This window comes from Hordeum vulgare, chromosome 1H (assembly GCF_904849725.1).
Source record: "Hordeum vulgare subsp. vulgare chromosome 1H, MorexV3_pseudomolecules_assembly, whole genome shotgun sequence".
In the NCBI taxonomy this organism is placed as follows: domain Eukaryota; kingdom Viridiplantae; phylum Streptophyta; class Magnoliopsida; order Poales; family Poaceae; genus Hordeum; species Hordeum vulgare.
In genome coordinates this window covers 513097951-513119598 of record NC_058518.1, presented here as the reverse complement: position 1 = coordinate 513119598, position 21648 = coordinate 513097951, and the positions used below count along the sequence as shown (strand labels likewise).

General features: G+C 42.6%; 1 long non-coding RNA gene across 1 annotated transcript; it reads left to right on the top strand.

Annotated features, from left to right (window-relative positions):
* The first annotated feature begins 20212 nt into the window (after positions 1-20212).
* On the top strand, positions 20213-20872 carry LOC123421500. Its single transcript, XR_006619776.1, has 2 exons — positions 20213-20327; positions 20534-20872. It is a non-coding gene; the product is annotated as an uncharacterized LOC123421500 (long non-coding RNA).
* Positions 20873-21648: the final 776 nt, after the last annotated feature.

The following is a 21648-nucleotide window of genomic DNA, read 5'->3' as shown; positions in this document are numbered from 1 at the left end:
ACTACGTGGCTCTGTCGACGTCAACCGCCGTCATGAACAAGGTGTAGAAAGAAGGACAAGAGACCACGAGGCATCCTCTTAACTTCTCCTTTCTTTCCTTCTACTTTGCTTTTTTCCGGCGACCGTCGCCGGCGTAATTTTGCTCTCTCGGCAGAGTCGAAGTGTTGATAACGTGTGAAAGTATGATTTTATCAAACTTACTATTCCATTGATGACCAACATATTTATACAAGGGGAACAGACGCCATGTAGAGATGCATCTGTTTGTTGGAATGGAAGGAGCAGACGCGATGCTTGCCAAGAGAGATTCCCGCACATACGACGTGACGGTTCCCTGGAGAGGCTTCCGCATCGTGCGCTTAGTTACAACAAGGATTATCTTTAATTACAAAAGTAATTAAATCCTAACACTCCCTAATCCTTGCTTGTCCTTGCAACTGGTCATCCTTGGAATCATCTCTTTCAAAAACCCTGTGAAAAAAATAAGGAGAAATATACAATATGCCATGAAAACTACTTGAAAACCCCGGCGGGAAAATAAGGAGAACCCGTATTGATATTGCCTCATTAAAAACCTTACGTGAGAAATCATCTGGAAAAACTAACAAAGAAAAAGAGTGCAATACAAAAGATCTCATGATCTTAACAGGTTATATCCTAGGAGATTTCTCCCCCTGAATTTTGCAAGTCTCGAAGTCGTCTCATACCAATTTCATTTACATACTTATGGAACAAATAACTTGGTAAGGACTTAGTAAACATATCAGCGAGACTATCGCATGACTTTGTTTGTAAAATACTTATGTCCTTCTTCTCTTGCAGATCATGGGGATAAATTAATTTAGGAGAAATATGCTTTGTAATATTGATCTTAATATAACCCGTTTGCATTTGTGCAATACAAGCAGCATTATCTTCGTAGATAATGGTGGGCGATTTTAGCGAACCAATCCCTCTTGAACTTTGGAGAAAGTTCATCATTCCGCGAAGCCATACACATTCACGTGATGCTTCGAACAAAGCAATTATCTCAGAATGATTAGTGGATGTTGCCACTAAGGTTTTCTTTCTTGACTTTCAAGAGAAAGCCGTACCTCCATGTAAGAAGACAAAACCAATCTGCGATCTGGCATCATGGGGATCTGACAAGTATCCAGCATCGCAATACCCCACCATAGTTCTCTCTTGATTTTTCTGATAAAATAAACCAAGATCTTTGGTGCCTTGAAGATATCTGAAAATATTCTTCACACCAACCCAATGCCTTTTTGTTGGTGATGCATTGTATCTAGCTAGTACATTAACTGCAAATGCTATGTCAGGTATAGTGCAGTTTGCTACATACATTAGTGCACCAATGCCACAGAGATATGGAAAATCTGGTCCCAATATCTGATCTTCATCATCACCCTTAGGCCTAAATGGGTCCTTGTCTCTATCAAGCGGCCTAACGACCATAGGCGTTTTTGACGGGTATGCTTTATCCATATTGAACTTTTTTAATATTTTTTGGATTTAAGCAGACTAATAAACAAGTATTCCTGAAGAAAAATATAGAGGAGAAGATGAAATACACACCATCTTCTGCATGCCTCTCGTTGATACAAAAAGAAACATCGCCGAGAAGAGGGAAAGATGAAAGACCTTAATCCATACGGCTCGCCTCCATCAGTCGGAGACAAAAACCTTGAATTTATTTCTAATGTTAGCATCACACAACCAGAGCCTTGAGATGCCTGACCCATCTCATAGCCAGAGGGACAGATTGGGTCTGAGATTTTATATAACTGGTTCGGCTATTTCGATGGAGTTAGAATCATCCACGATGTCTTCTTCATGTCTTGTAGGTCAATTTTTGCAAGCCTTCATGTATATACCGCCATGGTCCGCCAAAAGTAGCCCAGGACGAGACGAGAAATTGGTCCTCACCAAGGCCCACCATGTGTGAACCATAATCCTGAGAGGCCCCTAAGCCGGGACACCTTAAGTAGCACTTGAACAGCCATTCAACCTAGCTGCACCGCGGTCCTTCTGATCCGCACGTCGTCTTCGGTCGTTGGTACTGAAACAGGTTCAACGACCTCCACTGGACAATGTTTTCATGCAGCCAACCTCCATCTGCAAAGAACATCTCTTAGGCTTTGGAAATGATGGAAGGAGAGAACCGAGCTACACGCTGGAAAGATTTTCTGCACAAGTCGCTCCTAGGGGAGACAAGGTCCCGCGCAGCGTCTCGAAAATTCTCCTATCCGGCTCTAACAATTCAGGCCTGTTTTATCCACGGGCTCACCCAGCCAAGTGACATCCTTGACCTGACGGTCAAAGTGACGTGCGAGAGTGGGTTAGGGATCACTCAGGCCACGTCCTATTGAGAGTGGTCGTGTGTTTCGTTCCATGCATGGGGTTTAATAGAAACCCCTCAATTCCAACGGCTTTATGCTGGAATGCAAAGAGAGTTTCTCCCACGTTGGGACATTAAGCTGCCACGACTCCATTATCCCCACTGCCTATAAAAGAATGGGACCAATACAGGGGAGAGCTTTACGCTTCCTTTTCCTCGGCTTTCATATTCTTCCACATGCCTAAGCTCCAGGGATTACATGCTCCTTCGCCTTATGCCACCAAGCTTTCTCCTCCGTGCAACGCATCGATTCACCACGGCAACAGCGATGACCAGAGAACATTGCCTTATGTTGTGTGAGGCTTTCTTGAGTTGTCGTTGTTAGAATTAATCCCAAGCGCATAGTTGATCATCCGAATACCAAGCAATCACATAAGGCATTACACAAGTACTCCCTCCGTTTCTAAATATAAGACCTTTTAGAAATTCTACTGTGGACTACATACGGAGCAAAATGAGTGAACCTATACTCTAAAATATATCTAAATACATCCGTATGTAGTCCATAGTGTAATCTCTAAAAGGTCTTATATTTAGGAACGGAGGGAGTATTTGTTAACGAGGCTCTTCAACATGGCTACATTTTGCGGGGCATGACTACAAGTGCTCCTCCCATGACATTGTCACAATATAGCACACCGGCCATCCAGGTGTCAGAACACGCTGCCACTTCATGCCTATGTTCTTATGATGACATAGGTTGCGTCATGTGTCTACCATCACTAGGAGGCCTAGGATACAAGTATCTATTCAAAATATGCCCTAGTGGCAGTAACATTTGATTATTATTTATTTCTAAGTTTATAATTAATGTTCATATTCTATGTTATAACTGCTACGATTCGTGAATATGTGATTTAGAAAAAACCCACACTAGTAAAAAAACCTCGATAATGTTGCATCTACGTAAGGCCTACAAAGACTTAGGTAAGTTTCCTAACTAATAAACTCCCCCCACCCCACCCCCTTGATTTTCAGGGGTGCTTCATCCTCCTACTTCTAATTTCATTGGTCGCCTTGTACATTACGTAAAACATTGAAGTACTATTACGTTGATGTAGCATTACTAGAAAAAACCATCATAGGATTTTGCTAATAATACCGTGTAACGGGTACTAAACGCAGCAACAAATTTACCAAATTATCGGCAACGCTCCGCACTTCTCGAAACACTACTGAAACTGTGAAATTTACATCATTGTCTATGGGAGAACGCAAATTGTATAATGAACCATGTGCGTGTGCAAGCCAGAAACTACTAGCAGTGTCCTTGGTAGCGGGTCACTACTACCCCCTCTGTCTAAAATTACTTGTCACAAAAATAATAATGATGAATATATTTAAAATTAAAATACATCTAGGTACGTCCATTTCTACGATAAGTATTTCCGGATGGAGGGAGTATTACGCAACTGGCAGCGTCTAGCAAAGGTTGCACGCTGCAAGGTCATTATGTTTAAATATGTGTAGTTTAGTTTAATTTATAAAACCTTTTATAGTAAATTGTTAATAATATGAATTTTGCTATTACTTTTATAAAAAACACATGACACAAAATACGACGTATATAGAAAATGAAAACATTCGTAATTAACACTGAAGGGGAACTGTAAAAATCTATAAAACAAGCCTGCAACATTTAGTTGGTTTGCAACGCTGCTAGTTGGTCAATATCAGCGTCTTTTCGAGCATGCACGCGGCAAGAGATCATCTTACGGCAGCATGCAGTGTAGGTTGAACACAACTACTAATAGAACCAGCCGCATTTTCTTTATCTCACACCCTGCTAAATTATTATTTGATGATATTACCTGTATATGCCATAGCAATCCCAAGTAAATCTATAATTTGATACGTAAATGTAAGTTAGCGTATGCTACATATATACTCCCTCCGTCACAAAATTCTTGTCTTAGGTTTGTTTAAAAATGGATGTATCAAAATACTAAAATGTGACTAGATACATTCATATCTAGACAAATCTAAGACAAGAATTTTGGGACGGAGGGAGTAGAAACTTATGTAGTCAAATAAAATGGTGATATGCCATCTCTATCTCAAACCAGACTCTTTGACCCTTCTAATTAATTACCTTTGAACTCTCGATCCCGTGGATATTATAGAATATATATCAACACATACGTTTAACACTTAGAGATAATAACCACAGATTCATGTGGTCATACAATGACACCATACCAAGTTTTTTTTCAACCCATGTTTACATTTTAAAAAAATCCAGACATATTTACAAAAAAGGTCGTGTTTGAATATACCACATAAATTATGAAAAATAAAGAAAATCATGATAAACAACTAAATATAGGGTAAAATTATTTAGTGCACAATAGTTGGAAGATAAACCACTCAGAACTTTCTATAGCATAGAGAGAGGCTAAGAGGCGAGCTGCTCTAGCAGAAAGGGAAGCTAAGAGGCAAGTTGCTGCTCCTACAAGGATGGAGGAGATGAGAAGGAAAATTGTTGCTGCTGGTAAGAGAAAAGCTCCGCAAGACCAAGTGCTGATTCAAAAGGCCATAAAACATCTATGTTTGATGTCTTCAAATGGAACTTACAATGCTAGAATGTGTGAAAGGGATGTCATTAGTACTATATTATGTTCACTCAAGATGTTTGTTATGATTTTGGTAACATTGTCAAACTTAGAATGATGGATGTGTTACAATTGATCCATAATGATGTTAGTTTATGAGTCTAGATCAATTGTTGATCATGTATTACCTAGGTTGAACCATAATGACTGGAACGTGTCTTCTTCGGTATGGAGGGTACTACATATTTCTCTGCTAGTTTCTTTCAGGTACAATGTTACAATTTCTTGGTCACCAGTACTTGTATCAGCACATTGTTGTCAAGGTTACCAGTTCATGGTCATCTAGGCACACAACCATTTACAAGTTAACCAACTCATGTGCATGTTCATGTAGGCACACAATTGCATAACCAAATTATTATTCCTATCATTGCCTTTAGAACAACAAGCATTTGCTTAACTAGAACTAAAATTGCATCTGCTTGCTGCTTGGTCATGGGACTGCCTACAAGCCAAGTCCTCTCATCCAGTCCAGCTCAACTGCCTCTCACAATGCTTGCAAACCTAGCCCTTTCTTCCCTTGCTCGAATCGGCTCTTCTCTCAATTCCTCTGGAGTAACAATTGCATCTACTTCTTCATTGCCATTGCGGAAACGATTACCAACAAGATACACCACGTACTCCAACTCCCAATGCCATAAGTCACATACATCCTACCAGTCCACAAAAGGGCAAAATTTTCTGCACAACGTTTAATGAAATGCAAGAAGGGTATTGATTCGACAACACGGAGAAGAAGGGTGGTGGGGAAATTACATTGATGACCTCATGTTTCTCTATGTTGGACAAATAGAAATTCACCCGCGTGCGACAGTGAGGGCATCAGATGTGTGGCACCACCACAGCCTGGCTGCCTAGAGATAACCTCACCGAGCTCATGGACATGGCAAGGATGGAGGCGACAACGACGGCGGACAGAAGCTTCGGTGAAGTGATTCTTCTATGAGGGGTCGAGAAAGGGAGGGGAACTAGGGGTTTGCCATGGGATTGAACGGGAAATTAGGGTTTCGGACCGCAATGTTGGACATAAATGACTTGCCCCTCCCCCCCTCCCCGTGCGCCGCCGCGCGAGACAAAGTGGTCCATTTACCATATGCTGACTTGCAGCCCGTGGACTAGCGCGTACGAGCTCAATGTGCTAGATAGTGGTCGTATAATCATGTATTGTCGTATTTACTTGTCGTAATGGATGTATTACTAAGTCGTTGGCCAAAATGAGCACATTATGCAAATTCAGTGACATCCAATACATTTTACTCTTTGAAAATTCCAAGGTTGTCCGATACTTTTTTGTACTACTGCGCTTAGATAATTTTGGTGTTGACTTGACTATTGCAGAACAAACTTGTCGGATAACAAGTACCAAATAATCAAATTATTGAAAGAAGACAAATGAACACCTCTTCTGGGCGAATCAAAGAAAGGCGTGTACTGTACATGGCTCCATCAAGGAGTGCATGGGATGTATGCTTGCTGTTTTACCTAAGGTCAAATTAAATTGGTTAAGCCGCAACTCGTGATTTGGGCCTAATCCTCAATTAAAAATCAAAGTTTTCATATGATTTGTTCACAAGGAAGTGACTCTAACGAAATATAATTTTGCAGAATGTTATTGCGAGGATAGTGAGAGATCCATCTTTTATGATCAAGATCAAACAATCAAACACCTATTTCTTGATTGTCTGTTGGCCAGGATTATATGGCGTTCACTCCATATTCTTTTCAAAAAGGGAAATATATTAATATCAAACAGATACCAAATACACCCAGCCTCTGCATCAACAAGATGTCTAAAAACATCTAGGATACACACAGCCAAAAAATAAAATAAAAAGAGGAAAAAAGAATACAAAGACCCTGATGATCAATAATCCGTAGTAGCCGTAGTAGCAGTACTCTAACCAGCACCAAAGACAGTACCCGGACTATAAAGAAGGTTCTCCAAAAACAATTGACTTCAGGAAGAAAACCATACACAAGCATCGTCTTTACCCGATCAAATATCGTAGGTTTTCATTCTAAAGAAAGATCGTGTTTCCAAAAACAATGCCTTCAACAAGGTCATTACCATATACAACTAATAAAGGTTAGACCTTAGGTTTGAACCTTGGAAATCAAGACTCGGTATTCAAAGGAACACCACCAACCAGGAAGTCCTCCAATGATGCCGCCCCCACTCACGGAGGCTACTTCTAAAAGTCATGTACCACCAGGCTCACATGAACTCATGCCCGATCTGGACGGAAACATCTCCCGCAAGCCAAGTGTGTGGACAGCTGCCTGTAACATCCACATACCCTTTAATATTAACCGTTCAAATAGTATGCACACGTTATTTGAGACGCGGTTATATGGAGTAGACACAACAGTTACAAAACATATTCGGATTGGAGTATGTCCATTACTTTGGGCTATATGGAACTGCAAAAATAATTTGTTTTTAACATACAAACACGTACAATTTTTTTTTGCAGCTTATCTACAGGGTCACTGTTTGGATACGTATGTGATCGTTACTCACTCCTGCGGAAGCCAAGGAGCCTATGGTTATTGGGTTTATCCGAGGAAAGATGGTACCTCGGAATATCTATAACCGATTTAGATGACACTCGAGTAACAGGATAGGTCTTTAGTCATCTAAGCATATTTTCGCTTACGATGGCATCTTTTTAGTTCCATTTTCATTTTAACAGCTCTGAATGAGCTTGTCTTGGATTACAGAACTATTTGTTTCATTATTAATAAAAGGTTTCATGTATTAATTAATGCAGAGGCCGAGGATAATCCTTTTTCTGAGAAAAAAGGCGCAACTTGTGGAAAAACTTAGTTACGTGATTTTTTTTTCCTTTCTTGAAGAATTGTTTTAAGTAATTTATATAATTTCGTTTCTTGCTCGTCAGTGAACTGAAAAGGATGTTCGTCACTGGTAACCCTTCGTGCAGAAAAAAAAAACCTTCGTGCAGGAGTGCATACAGGTCTAGTCTTGTTGCAGGATATCCGAGGTGGTGGCGGACTGTGGTCGAACTCGAGAAATACGCGGCATCCTCACCGTGTCCATGTCCATCCAATGTCCCAAAATGGCGTCCGAGAGAACCCTTCTCACATCTTTTTTATCATCAGCGAACCTTATCCCGCGAGGCAGTGACTCAATTTCTCAAGCTGGTCAACCCTCGTTTATGGCTTGCCCTTGCTCCGTGGAAAGTACGAGACGGTCTAAAAGCATCTACACTTGAACCTTACAAATCCGGCCCGTCAAACGCCCGCGGACGCGTTCGGATACGTTTGCGGACATTGATTGAGCATTTCTTATTTGTTATCTTCCACATTCGCGTCCCTCATATCCGAACCCTAAAAACTATACAACCTATGTGTAAACATAGATCAACATCAAAATTCATCGGATTGACCGAACAAAAAGAGTATAGTTCATCGGCAAATCATAAAGATAGGTAAAATATAAATGGAGACGGGACAGTCGCCACTTCCTCGCCAGTCCTTTGCCCTTCCTGTCGTTGTCACAACTGTAGGAGTCGGCGGCTAGTGGAGAATCGGCCGAGTCGTCGGACGAGGAGCCGAGTCGTCGGACGAGGAGCCGAGGTCGTCATCATCGTCGCAGGGCCGGCTCTGTGATTTCAAAGGCCCCGGTGCGAACTTCATCAATGGGCCCAACAGCGAGAAGAATCATATTTGATACATGAACATGTACAATTGCTATAAATTCATAAAACTAATCTATTTTACTATAACATATAAAAATAACATGCTAACCTTCAGTAATCATGAGAAACGAGACTTCCATGCATTTTTTGACACAAAATCATCAATGAGACTACCAAGATCAATACTATCCAGCATATTCTTCTCAATGCAACACATAGCCAAACCATTCAGTCTTTCTTAAGACAATGTTGACCTCAAATAATTTTTCACTAGCTTGAGTCTTGAGAAAGTCCTTTTAGCTGATGCATAAATTAGGAATGGGTTGATCTGACAATTACCTTTTGAATGATGATCTTGTCGATTTGATCCCAAACTCAGCTCCTGGTTCGGTGCCATCGTGCGGTCGCCGGTGCTGTCATACGCCGCCTGTCCGTGATCCTCAAACTCAGCTCCTCGTTCAGTGCTATGCGTCGATGTCGATGTGCGTTGCCTGTCCGTGCTCCCTGTTTCCCTGTGCGTGTTTGTCGCTTCCTGATTTCTGATTTGATCGAGAAGAATCAAGAGAGGATTAAGGAAACAAAACGGTAACCGACCAGCCGTGCGGTATGTGGGCGTGGTTGACAAGTCTGGTTGTCTCGTGCGTGGCTGCTTGCTGGGCCGGGCTGGACGTGAGTTATTCCTGGATTTTTTTACCTCTACTCTGTAATATGTACATACATCATATATACTATGGCCCCCTCTTTAGATCGGGCCCCGGGCCGTCGCACCTCTCGCACTGGGCCAAAGCCGGCCCTGCATCGTCGTTGGAAAGGATGACGAGGCCTTTTAGCCGCGAGACCTCTTTGTCCTGCTCCCGCTTGAGCTTCGCGAGCCGAGCCACTGCTTCCGCCACCTCGCGCTCGGACTGCTCCATAGCAATCCGCAGCGCCTTCACGTTTTTCCGCCGGAGACGTCGTGCACCCGTCTCCACGGTCGTAAGAACCGATAGTAGACCCATTCGAGGAGTCGCGCGTCTTCGTCAGGCTCTGTCTCCATACCGCAGCGGCGGCGCATGGATTGCTCCGCCTCCGACCTCTCCCTTTGCCGTTGCTGCTCGGGAGTGGATTGCGCAGGCCGCATGCCGGAGCTACCCACAGACCGGGAGGGGATAGCACCGGCATACGAGCTACAACGAAGGGGAAGCGGCGAGGCTACCGACCCGGAGCTGCCCCGGGTCTCCACCTTGGATCGCTCCAAGGCGATGTGGAGGGCAAGTTCATACTCCGGACCCAGGTCGTCATCGGAGCGGATGCCAGAGCTTGACATTTCGTCGGATTCAACCGGATTAGGTGCGGGGAGATGGGACGACAGAGTGAGTGAGCTAGGGTATCGGAACGATGAGCCTGATGCGGTTTATGTGGGTAGCCGTGTGGTCGTGGGTGGGTCGGGCCTGTCAGGCGGGCGTCCCCGGGCGCCCGGGCTCCCCATATCTGACCCATATTTGGGCTGGATATTAGGGGTGCCGGTCAGCCCGGGCATTTGAGTCCCGTTCAGGGCGTCCGTCTGGGTCACTTTTTAATGACCGGGCACTGATCGAAAGAGCATCTACAACCGCACCCCTCAAATCTAGCCGCTCAAACGCCCGTGGATGTGCCCGGGCACGTCCACGGACACAGACCGGTCACGCCTCAAATAATGCAGTCTACATCGAGACACCTCAAATCTCATATCTTAAATCCATACAACCCATGCAACTACTATGTCGACGCACACACGTTGTTCGGCTACTCCATCACTGCTAAACATGCCATCGGACTTCCAAAATTTGGCATGCTTGGCTATGGCGGAGATCATCATGGCTGCCCTTGTCCTTCTCGGCATCCTTGCCGTCCTTGTCGCGGCAGTATCGGTTGAAAACGCAGAACGGATCGAGTCGGGTCTGCTTGTCGCCAGAGCCGTCCTCGCCGCCGCTCACCTCCTTCTCCTTAGTCCGGCCATTTCACGGACCGCTTGGTTCTGCTCGCGGGTGAGGGCGCGCATGTTTCGTCGCTGCCGTTTCTTCAAAATGCGGGCCCGGATGGCTTCTTCCTCTGCGGCCGCCCGCGCCGCCGCATCAGCCACCTCCGGCTCCGCCATTTCCTCCGCGAGATAGGACACGGGTGATCCTTACCCTCTCCTTCCCACGGCGGGCACCCCGTTTCCGGTGGGACTCAAAGTCCGTGGGTCCGGTCGATGGATCCGCCCGCAAGGACTTAGATGATCCCGCCCCAGAGGAACCGAGCGCCTTTTGAGTCGACGCTATCGAGTCGCAGCAGACAGATCCTCCCATCAGCCAGGCGATGTCCTCGCAGGAGTGGCGGAGTACAATTTGAACCACCATTGCCTCCTCCACTCTGCACGGGACAACCCCCAGTCGACAGATCCGGCTGGTCGGAGTCGGATCCGCTGGAGGCCATGCCGGAGAAGGTCGGAGACCACCTGAGGTGAGCTTGGGTGGCAGATGAGAGTGGAGAAAAGTGAAGTGAAGCAACTAGGGTTTGGTCCGATCAACGGATGATGACGAATATATGTGGGGTTGATGCAGGCCAGTGTCGGCCAGACGGCATGTTCGGGCGCGCCCGAGCTCCCCATATCCGCCTCATATTTGGGCTGGAAATGGGGTGTGCCGATTAGTCCGGACGTTTGAGGCCAGTTTAAGAGGCCCATCTAAATCAAATTTTTATGACCGGGCAACATGCCCGGTCGTTTGATGGGTCCGGCTGTAGATGCTCTAGGTGTCCCGCTCTAGATGCTCTAACCATCAACAGTTTTTGCAGACAAGCTCAGGGGATTCATAGCATGCTATTGGTTTTCTTCTTGTTCATAGAAACCTAAGAGATAACTCAAACAGAGAAGAAGCGTGACAAAATAGTAAGAATATATCATGACCAATGGCATAGATAGTCTGTTTTAGCAATTAAGATTGCATCCGGATGCTAGCTAAGAATATTTAGATAACAAATTGTACATTCACCACGTTTGGCATCTAAATCAAATCCCTCCGTCCGGAAATATTTGTCCCAGAGATGAATGTATCTAGACTTATTTTAGTTATAGATACATTCATTATGTTCAATTTTAAGACAAGTATTTTCGGACGGAGGTAGTAACATTCATGACGAGATAGTCCCTATACTAATTTTAGTAGCACAATTAGTTCCTTATATCGCGATATAAGTCCTATTCTATTTTTCGCACAATTTATGCATTAAATATTTGATACTCCATGATCTCCACCGATCCGCCTCCATATAAACGCAAGGAATGGGCGAGCATGGCAACATCACCAGGTTTTGTCTTTGGGTTCTCATGGCAGTCTTCAGGAACAATGGGGCTGTTGCCGTGAGGTTGGGGGCTCCAGGGCCGGCTCTGTGATTTCAAAGGCCCCGGTGCGAACTTCATCAATGGGCCCAACAGCGAGAAGAATCATATTTGATACATGAAATGTACAATTGCTATAAATTCATAAAACTAATCTATTTTACTATAACATATAAAAATAGCATGCTAACCTTCAGTAATCATGAGAAACAAGACTTCCATGCATTTTTTGACACAAAATCATCAATGAGACTACCAAGATCAATACTATCCAGCATATTCTTCTCAATGCAGCACATAGCCAAACCATTCAGTCTTTCTTAAGACAATGTTGACCTCAAATAATTTTTCACTAGCTTGAGTCTTGAGAAAGTCCTTTTAGCTGATGCATAAATTAGGAATGGGTTGATCTGACAATTACCTTTTGAATGATGATCTTGTCGATTTGATCCCCAAACTCAGCTCCTGGTTCGGTGCCATCGTGCGGTGCGCCGGTGCCGCCATACGCCGCCTGTCCGTGATCCTCAAACTCAGCTCCTCGTTCAGTGCTATGCGTCGATGTCGATGTGCGTTGCCTGTCCGTGCTCCCTGTTTCCCTGTGCGTGTTTGTCGCTTCCTGATTTCTGATTTGATCGAGAAGAATCAAGAGAGGATTAAGGAAACAAAACGGCAACCGACCAGCCGTGCGGTATGTGGGCGTGCTTGACAAGCCTGGTTGTCTCGTGCGTGGCTGCTTGCTGGGCCGGCTGGACGTGAGTTATTCCTGATTTTTTTTTACCTCTACTCTGTAATATGTACATACATCATATATACTATGGGCCCCTCTTTAGACCGGGCCCCGGGCCGTCGCACCTCTCGCACTGGGCCAAAGCCGGCCCTGGGGGCTCTCATGCTCATGGCTACCCTTCTTGCCTCAGAAGGAAAACCAGCCTTCAGTACGTATGCCTTCTCTTAATTAACATCGATCATTTTTCACAAGATTTATATATCTTGCGATGTTGACCACCATGGATACTGGTATTTTTGTAGAGATAGTTACCAAATATGAATTAACAGACTGGAGTAACAATTGATGTATTGGTATTGTTTCATGTGTTTGCAGTTGGATGTCTAGAGGTCCGCCAGAACTGCTTCCCAGATGAGTGTCAGAAGACATGCGAGAACAATCTTGGAAAAGATACGTTAGGTCAATGCCAGCGGGATCATGGCGAACTAAAACCGTATCCTGGGCTTGAGTGTTGTTGCTTTCGAAAGGACGTTCCACCAAATGATAAACATGGTGTTTAGTTCATGATGTGCAGATGATAGATCGCACCCCATATACTATAGGACTGTCCGTTCGATCTACCTATTGTAGATCTAATAAATGAATGTCTTTATTTAGAGAAACAAACAAAGGCATCAGCTGCGTCAAAGAGTAATTTATTTAGAGAAAAATAATATTATTCTTTCTTCTGGTGCACTGTGTATTATATCCAGGGTCACTTCTTGCATTGAGAGATTAATTGGCCCACCTTCACATTGTTTCCGTTGTTGCACGTGTTGAGCTAGCGGAGATCCCAAATCTAAACCATGGTTTCGTATACATGTACAATGGTTGATAAAATAATTTTATTTTAAACTTGCATGTAATTTAGATATGACAAAAAAGAGAGTCTATAATGGGTCATCTCTTATCCTTATCTTCTATAATTAGTTATTCCTAAAAACATGATGAGACATATTGTGCTAAGAGATCATCTCCTGTCTTCTCTTAAATAAGACAAGGCAAAGCCTTTTTTTCGAAGTCTTTCTCCTCCACCTCATCATTTATCCTATGCGACATTCCTAAGATAACATCATTGTACATGTCCTAAGCTCTAGATCGCACCATTACAAATATTGTTGACCCATTTAGCTAACAATTAAGGACAACGATTATTCTGACTTACGACTCCTTTTTCTTTTTACTCCATGTATATGATTTATCTTGAGACAATCTTCTTAAAGTTTTACCAAAATTATAATAAAATATTAACATCTGTATGTAATTATAAGGATATGCAATCTGAAAATTAATTCTATTATACATGTAGAGATATGTATTTGGATCACCCCAGACGTCTTTTTCTCCCAGTGACATGGGCGGAAGCCCCATTTTCATCTACCCGGTCACTTCCACGGTTTCCCTCCCTGGCCACCGTTGGGGAGACGCCTGTCGCCGGAGTGGAGCTCATGTGCCTTCGGTCGGGTCTCGACAAGGCGTTAGGCTAGTTGTTTTCGTTCATCGGTTTTGTAAGATGGCCTCTTCACCGCATTGTATCATTTGGCCCTATACTTTGCTGTGTTAACTTTATATATAAAGCGAGCAAGCTATGTATCGACTTCATACAGGCTCAAGTGCTAACTCGCATCCGTAGATATCTGTATATACTTGCAATATGTTTCTACGTAACCTTTTGTGCTTGTAATATACATCTAGGCATTTTTTTCTATATCCACACTAATGGCTTTTCAATATCCACTTCATCATTTGTCGTGATCCTCCTCGCTTGTTTCTACCTCATGGTCATCATTTTCTTTGGTTTTGTATCTCATTGAGAAGCAGAGAACAAAACCTCCGCTTCTTCTAAATCGTCGTTAGCTATGCCTGCATGAATGTAAATCAACCTGTAGTAAGCATGTGGATGAGATGAAAGAAATTACCATGCATGCAGTACAATCTCTCCCGTGGAGGGGGAGAAAAAACTACTCTAACACTAGGCTGTCGAAGATTGCTCACACAATTTTTGTACTAGGTACCAGTCGGGGTCGCTTCTGGGCTGCACTTGCACGTAGAGATGAGATCTGAGCTATAAGTTTTTTTGCGAATACGCAAAGCTTGGGTATCATTTCAAGAGGAGGAGAATGAGTACAAGAGATGAGTGTATGAACGTTTATATGAATGCTTGCGTCTATAATGTGTTCAAAAAAAAATAAGTATAAGAAAGGTACAACATATGACACGAACATAAAGACGTGATCATTGCATCCGGAGTAGAGACAAGAGATGATCGCCCAAACAAGAGGAAAAACAAGCTCGTCCTCAAGAAACCCGAGTATATATACCTTGTTTCTCCTCCACCTCGGCCAGTAGATCGTACATCACCTCCTTCTTGTGCAACCTCTCCTCTTGAGCTCGTCGTGTGGCCTTCCGTAAGGATGCTGGCCATCCATCTTCATACAAGAGCTAGCGTGGGATTGTACCTAAACTATGTGACCGTTTCTCAGCACTACATGCTCATTGCTCTCCACTAGTACACCTCAATGGCCCAACAGGGGGAACTGAGCCTTGGGACACGGGGCCACATGGAATATAGCCAGGCTGGAAGAAGTTTGTCTTCCAATTGACCTTACTGCAATACTGGAGATTCCTTTGTGCACTAGCAATATTCCGAACACGTGGGCATTATTTTTTGAGAAGAATGGATGTTTTTCTGTAAGATCCGCTTACAAAATGATGACAGAAACCAAATATCGTAGGGGGCATGGCTGGATGGATCGTGAGGTTCATCTAGTTCGGCTAGAGATGCTGATTCATGGAAGAAACTATGGCACACCCATGATCCTGGGAAGATCAAGATGTTTCTCTGGAGGCTTGCCAAGCAATCTATCCCAACTGAAGATGTGCAGGCTCATAGAAACATGGCGACCTCAAGTGATTGTGGGCTGTGTGGTGCACCCGACTCTTGGCAACATTCTCTGCTGGAGTGCTCGATGTCTCGATGCATTTGGACCATGGTGGATGGAGAACTAGCAGAACATCCATGTGAGACGACTGAACCAGATGTTAAACGATGGCTTTTCACCATGATTGACTCCCTTTCTCATGAAGCTTCCATTCGCTTATCAGTGACTCAGTGGGCCATATGGTGGGCAAGACGGAAGGCGATTCACGAACAGATATTTCAAAGGCCAGCTGCAACCCATCAGTTCATCTCGAGGTTCATCCATGATCTCGACCTGTTACCTCGTCGGTGGGTGAAGAAGCATCCAACACCAAAACTGGTTGTTGTCAAGCCAAAAGCGCCACCTCCGGGATATGTAAAAATCCATGTTGATGCTGAAATTTCAAAGGTTCACAAAAAGGGAGGAGCGGCGGCTGTGTGTCGAGATGGGACAGGAAATTTCTTCGGCAACTCGGCGACCGTTATCAATGGCATTACCGACGTTGCGACGCTGGAAGCTCTAGCTTGTAGGGAGGGGCTCTCCCTTGCCACTGACCTCCTTGTTCACAACTTCATCATCGCGTCCGACTCCAAGCAGCTCATTGGTGACATCCATCGACAAAGGAATGCGAGATATGGAGCTATCATCACTGAAATAAACCTTAGGGCTATTCAATTCTCTTGTAGTTCTCTTTTGAAAGTAGAGTGACGAACCATGACGCCGATAGGCTAGCCAAGTTTGCTCACTCTCTAGATCAGGGGATACATATGAGGATGTCGATCCCGCACGATCCGTTCTGTATCCCATAGTTTGTGGAATTTGAGTGAATAAAATCTTGGTTGAACGACCCTAAAAAAAGAGATATGATTATGGGGTATTGTGAAATAGCGGAATGGAAATAACCTACGGCTTTCATTCATACATGCAATCTACTTAGATAGGTAGAGATACGATTATAACTATCATGTCACACAATATCACAACCATATCATAGTGCTAGCTAGCCAAACTGCAAGTCGTCATAATTTAAAAACAAGCTGGAGCCATCCTTGGTTCTTAATTTTCAATCTTGTCTTCCCTGGTTTTCCTCATTAACGACCAAACGAATTTTGGGACAAGAAAACCCTTATATTTTTTTCTATAGGGACCCGTTAGGGCCTTGCCCGGTAGCATCGAATGAATTACTCATTCGTTTGGAGGCCAAGAACCGGACAATTTTTGATGCAATTTGCATCAGAATGGCATGTTTTTAGTCAAATCCATGTATAATGCAATGGTTCATTTTGATGTTCCAGTTGATAATTGAAAATTGTGGAAGATCAAAGTTCCTGTAAGAGTGAAGATATTTTCATGGTTTCTAAACAAAGAGGTCAAGAGATAATCTGGTGTGGCGCAACTCGCAAGGTAGCAAGACATGCATCTTTTACGTGAAGAGTTTATTAAACACTTATTTTTTGAGTGTAAATTCACTTGTGCCATTTGGGCCAATATTCAAATAGTTACAAATTCATATCCCTCATATAGTGCACGTAACATGTTCGACACCTAGAGTATTGATAAATACTTCTCTGCACATATTCTTGCGGAGCGCCTGCCATATGTTGGGTATTGTGGCTTATCAGGAATGATGTAATTTTTAATAATATTTGTATTTCATCTCCTATGCAAGTTATTCATGTATGTGTGTGATGGCTCCGTACTTGGTCCATCCTATCTATCTGAACAGATGCATTTGCCCTTTTCTAGTCGCGCCATCGCCAGATTGCCCTCCTCTCATCCCCCGGGAATAGATGAACAAACAGCAGATGGAGGAGGTCTGTGGCCCACATACGCAGCCACACCACAGCCGAGGATGCTCCATCATCGTTCCCCATGCCGAGAGATGACTGGCTTATTTCAAAAAAGGTAGCCCCGAGCATTTTTTTCATCATAATTGATAAAGATTATAAATGATGATATACATGTGTCTTAACTGTTGCCACAAATATTGATAATCGACTTTCTGAGAATGACTTATGGATATACTGGACTCTGTCATTTGTAAGTTCTACATGATAACCATAAGATTTGATCGAGTTAGTCTAGTACATTTGTAGCTTTATCCTTGGTTTTAGTTACTTAATATTTTTATATACTTCAGCATAGCCGGGTTATATAAAAAATATGCACCCGACACTATAGAAGGAAAAAAGAGAAAATGATAAAGGACAAGATTTTTGGTAACATTTTCTATTCGCATATGTTGATTATCATTTTTAGGGGTATGTTGATTATCATCTTGATGTGTATATTAAGGGCCTTAGATTTTACAACCGCCCCGGGCCCCTGAAATGTCACGACCGGCCCTGGTGTGCATCGTGCTATGCAGAGGTCGGGCATTTTTTCGATGGGGTTGTATGACCTTGATATATCAATTTAATGAAATGTCCTTTATCGGAAAAAAACAGTTTAGGCTTTTATCTCCATGCCGCACCTAAGCCAACAACAAAAAGAGTAGCCAAAATGACGTGTGTCGTGTTGACAGCTGCATCCAGCGAAGCGTTAGCCCTTCTAGCAAACCACCTCCATGTCTCTGATATTTTACGTACCCGGGAGTAGCATCTGGTTTTGGAACGACTTCTCGCCGAGAAAGATGCCGAAGTGCTAATGGAAGCATGCCATGCTCAGTAAGAGGTTTACTTATGGCTGGAGCGTATGACGAGTGAGGTTTTTTACTCTATGGATGGTGGTGTAATCCCCGAATAGGATCTGCCACACCATAGGCTGGAGGGAATTATTTATTTAGCTGTAAAACGATATTTATTTTTGGGTCGATCGGACTTCTTGGACGTGTGCACCTTGCTATGCAGAGGTCGGACATTCTTTCGATGGGAGTGTATGACCACGATATATCAATTCAATGAAATGTCCTTTATCGGAAAACACAATTTGGTCTTTTACCTCCATGTCGCACCTACCGCTAAAAACGAAAACAGTAGCCAAAATGACGGTTGTTGTGTTGGCAGCTGCATCCAGCAAAGTGTTAGCCCTTCTAGCGAACCACCTCCATGTCCTGCAGGTCAAAAGGGAAAATATCAATTCCTGTCAAACAAACATGAAATTAAGGAAGAATAGACCAAATGATTTCGTATCTGAATGCATCTTGTTTGATTCTCATTTTACGTACCCAGGAGTGGCATGTGGTTTTAGAATGACCTCTCGCCGAGGAAGATGTCGGAGTGCTAATGGAAGCATGTCATGCTCAGTAAGAGGCTCACAATTCTTGTCTGCCTTACCTAACGCATCATACAGCTTCGCTTTCTTCTGCATCGCCTTATATATCAAGTTTTGTAACTCGTCTGCCTTCTGTTGGGTTTCACGCTTAGTATAAGCATGCTGGACTGACACACGTAGATAATGATCAATGTACTTTGTATCATGAAACATTAAGTAAGCACTGATTGTGGTCGGTAAATAATTTAAGAAGAATATTGTTTTGTATGCAAATTAAGTGAGGTTTGATATATACAAAATGCAACATGCATGCATTTGGAACATCTAATAACAAAACCATAATTATTGTATATAGATGGAGCCAATATACAGTAGTACTATAATCTGTTTAAGGCCCCGTTTGGAACCACAACAGATTATGATAATCTGAATTATGAAAATATATTATATAATCTGGTTTATAAAAATAATCTAGGTGGGCATGTTTGAAGGTCGGATTATATAAACTGTAATCCAGGTTTTACATTACATAATGACATGTCTGCCCTCTGTTTTTTTTAAAGAAGAGGGTGGCGGTGGCAGGAATGTAATTATCTCCTACTTTACAAGGATAATGGATCATTAGCAATTTATAATCTGATTTTAGCTGGGGTAGAGTAGATTGTGAGTTTTTAATAATCTGTCCATCTAGTTTTTATAATCTACATCATAATATGTCCTGTTTGGATACATAATAGATTATAAAAAGTGGATTATATAATCTGAGTGGTTCCAAACAGGACCTAAGTAATATAATTAAGATTGTATCCGGATGCTAGCTAAGAATATTTAGATAACAAATTGTACATTCACCATATTTGGGCATCTAGACCAAATAACATTGATGATGAGATAAGCCCTATGCTAATTTTAGTAGCACAATTAGTTCCTTAAATCACGAGATAAGTCCTATTCTAATTTTCGCACAATTCAAACCATAATTACTGTATATAGATGGTGCCAATATATAGTAGTATAGTATGTTTAAGCAATATAATTAAGATTGTATCTGGATGCTAGCTAAGAACATTTAGATAACAAATTGTACATTCACTATATTTTGGCATCTAAACCAAATAACACTGATGACGAGATAAGCCCTATGCTAATTTTAGTAGCACAATTAGTTCCTTAAATCACGAGATAAATCTTATTCTAATTTTCGCACAATTAATGCATTAAATATTCGATACTCCATGGTCTCCACCGATCTGCCTCTATATAAACGGAACGAATGGGTGAGCATGGCAACCTCATCAGGCATTCTTTTTGGGTTCTCATGGCAGTCTTCAGAAACAATGGGGTTGTTGCCGTGTGGTTGGGGGCTCTCATGCTCATGGCTACCCTTCTGTCCTCGGAAGCAAAACCAACCTACAGTAAGTACGCCTTCTCTAATTCTCTTAACTACTTACCGATGTTGAGCACATGCAATGCATATTGATTATTTTCACAACATGTACTACACATATTTTGCGATGTTGAGCACGATGGATATTGATATTTTCGTACACATAATTATCCAACATCAACCAACAAACTGGAGTAACAAACGTTGTATTGGTTTCGTTGCATGTGTTTGTAGTTGGATGTTTTGCGGCCAAGCAGAACTGCTTCCCGGATGAGTGTCAGAAGACATGCGAGGACAATGTTGGAAGAGATACGTTAGGTGATTGCCATCGTGAGCGTGACCACAATAAACCCTATCCTGGGCTTGAGTGTTGTTGCTTCCGAAAGGACACTCCAGCTCCAATAAATGATAGATGATAGAACGCATTCATACATAGGACCATCCGTTCGATCCACCTTTTGTGGATCTAATAAATGAATTTCACAGAAATCATATTAAAAAAGTCATTACCTACTGCATCAAGAAGTATGTGTTAAAATTATTGATGATGGAAATAATAATATTATTGCTTTTTGTGGTGCACTGTGTATTATATCGAGGGTCAGTTCTTGCATTGGGAGATTAATTCACCAATCTTCACACTGTTTTCATTGTGAGGACATATCGAGCCCTAAGCAGAGATCCAACCTCAAAATCAGGATTTCGTTTTAAGCTCTAGACCACACCGTTACAAATACTGGTTTGTTGAAATATATTGTCCGTCTCCCTCCATCAGTTTGGATTTTTGGATGAATTGGTTGGAACATGAATTTATTATGGTATCAAATTAAACGATTCTGTGGCCTACATCGATCTCACATCTAAGGACTAAAATAGCCTAGACGTGAGGGGAGTGTTCAAATATATTGCCCGTCTCCCTCTATTGGTACGGATTTTTGAATGAGTTAGTTGGAACATGAATTTAATATTGCTGACAACTTGCCCGAAAAAAAGCAACTAATGATAAAAATTATTCTGGTTTACTATTCCCTCCGTTTTTGTTTTACTCCACATATACTATTTGTCTTCAGTCTCTTCGTAAAGTTTTACAAAATTTATATTAAAAATATTAGCACCTATAATGATAAGGATATGCAATGTAAAATTTACTTTAACGACGCATGTAAGGATATTTATTTGGATACTCCCACGTCTTTGATCCCAGTGACATGGGCAGAAGCCCCCTTTGTCCTCTATACCCGGTCACCTCCATGGACGCTGCTGGCAAAGCCGAGTGATAGTGGCCTGAGGCTAGACAGCCGCTTAGCGAGGTCTGAGCCAAATAGGCAGCTAGCAGCATCACCAAATTG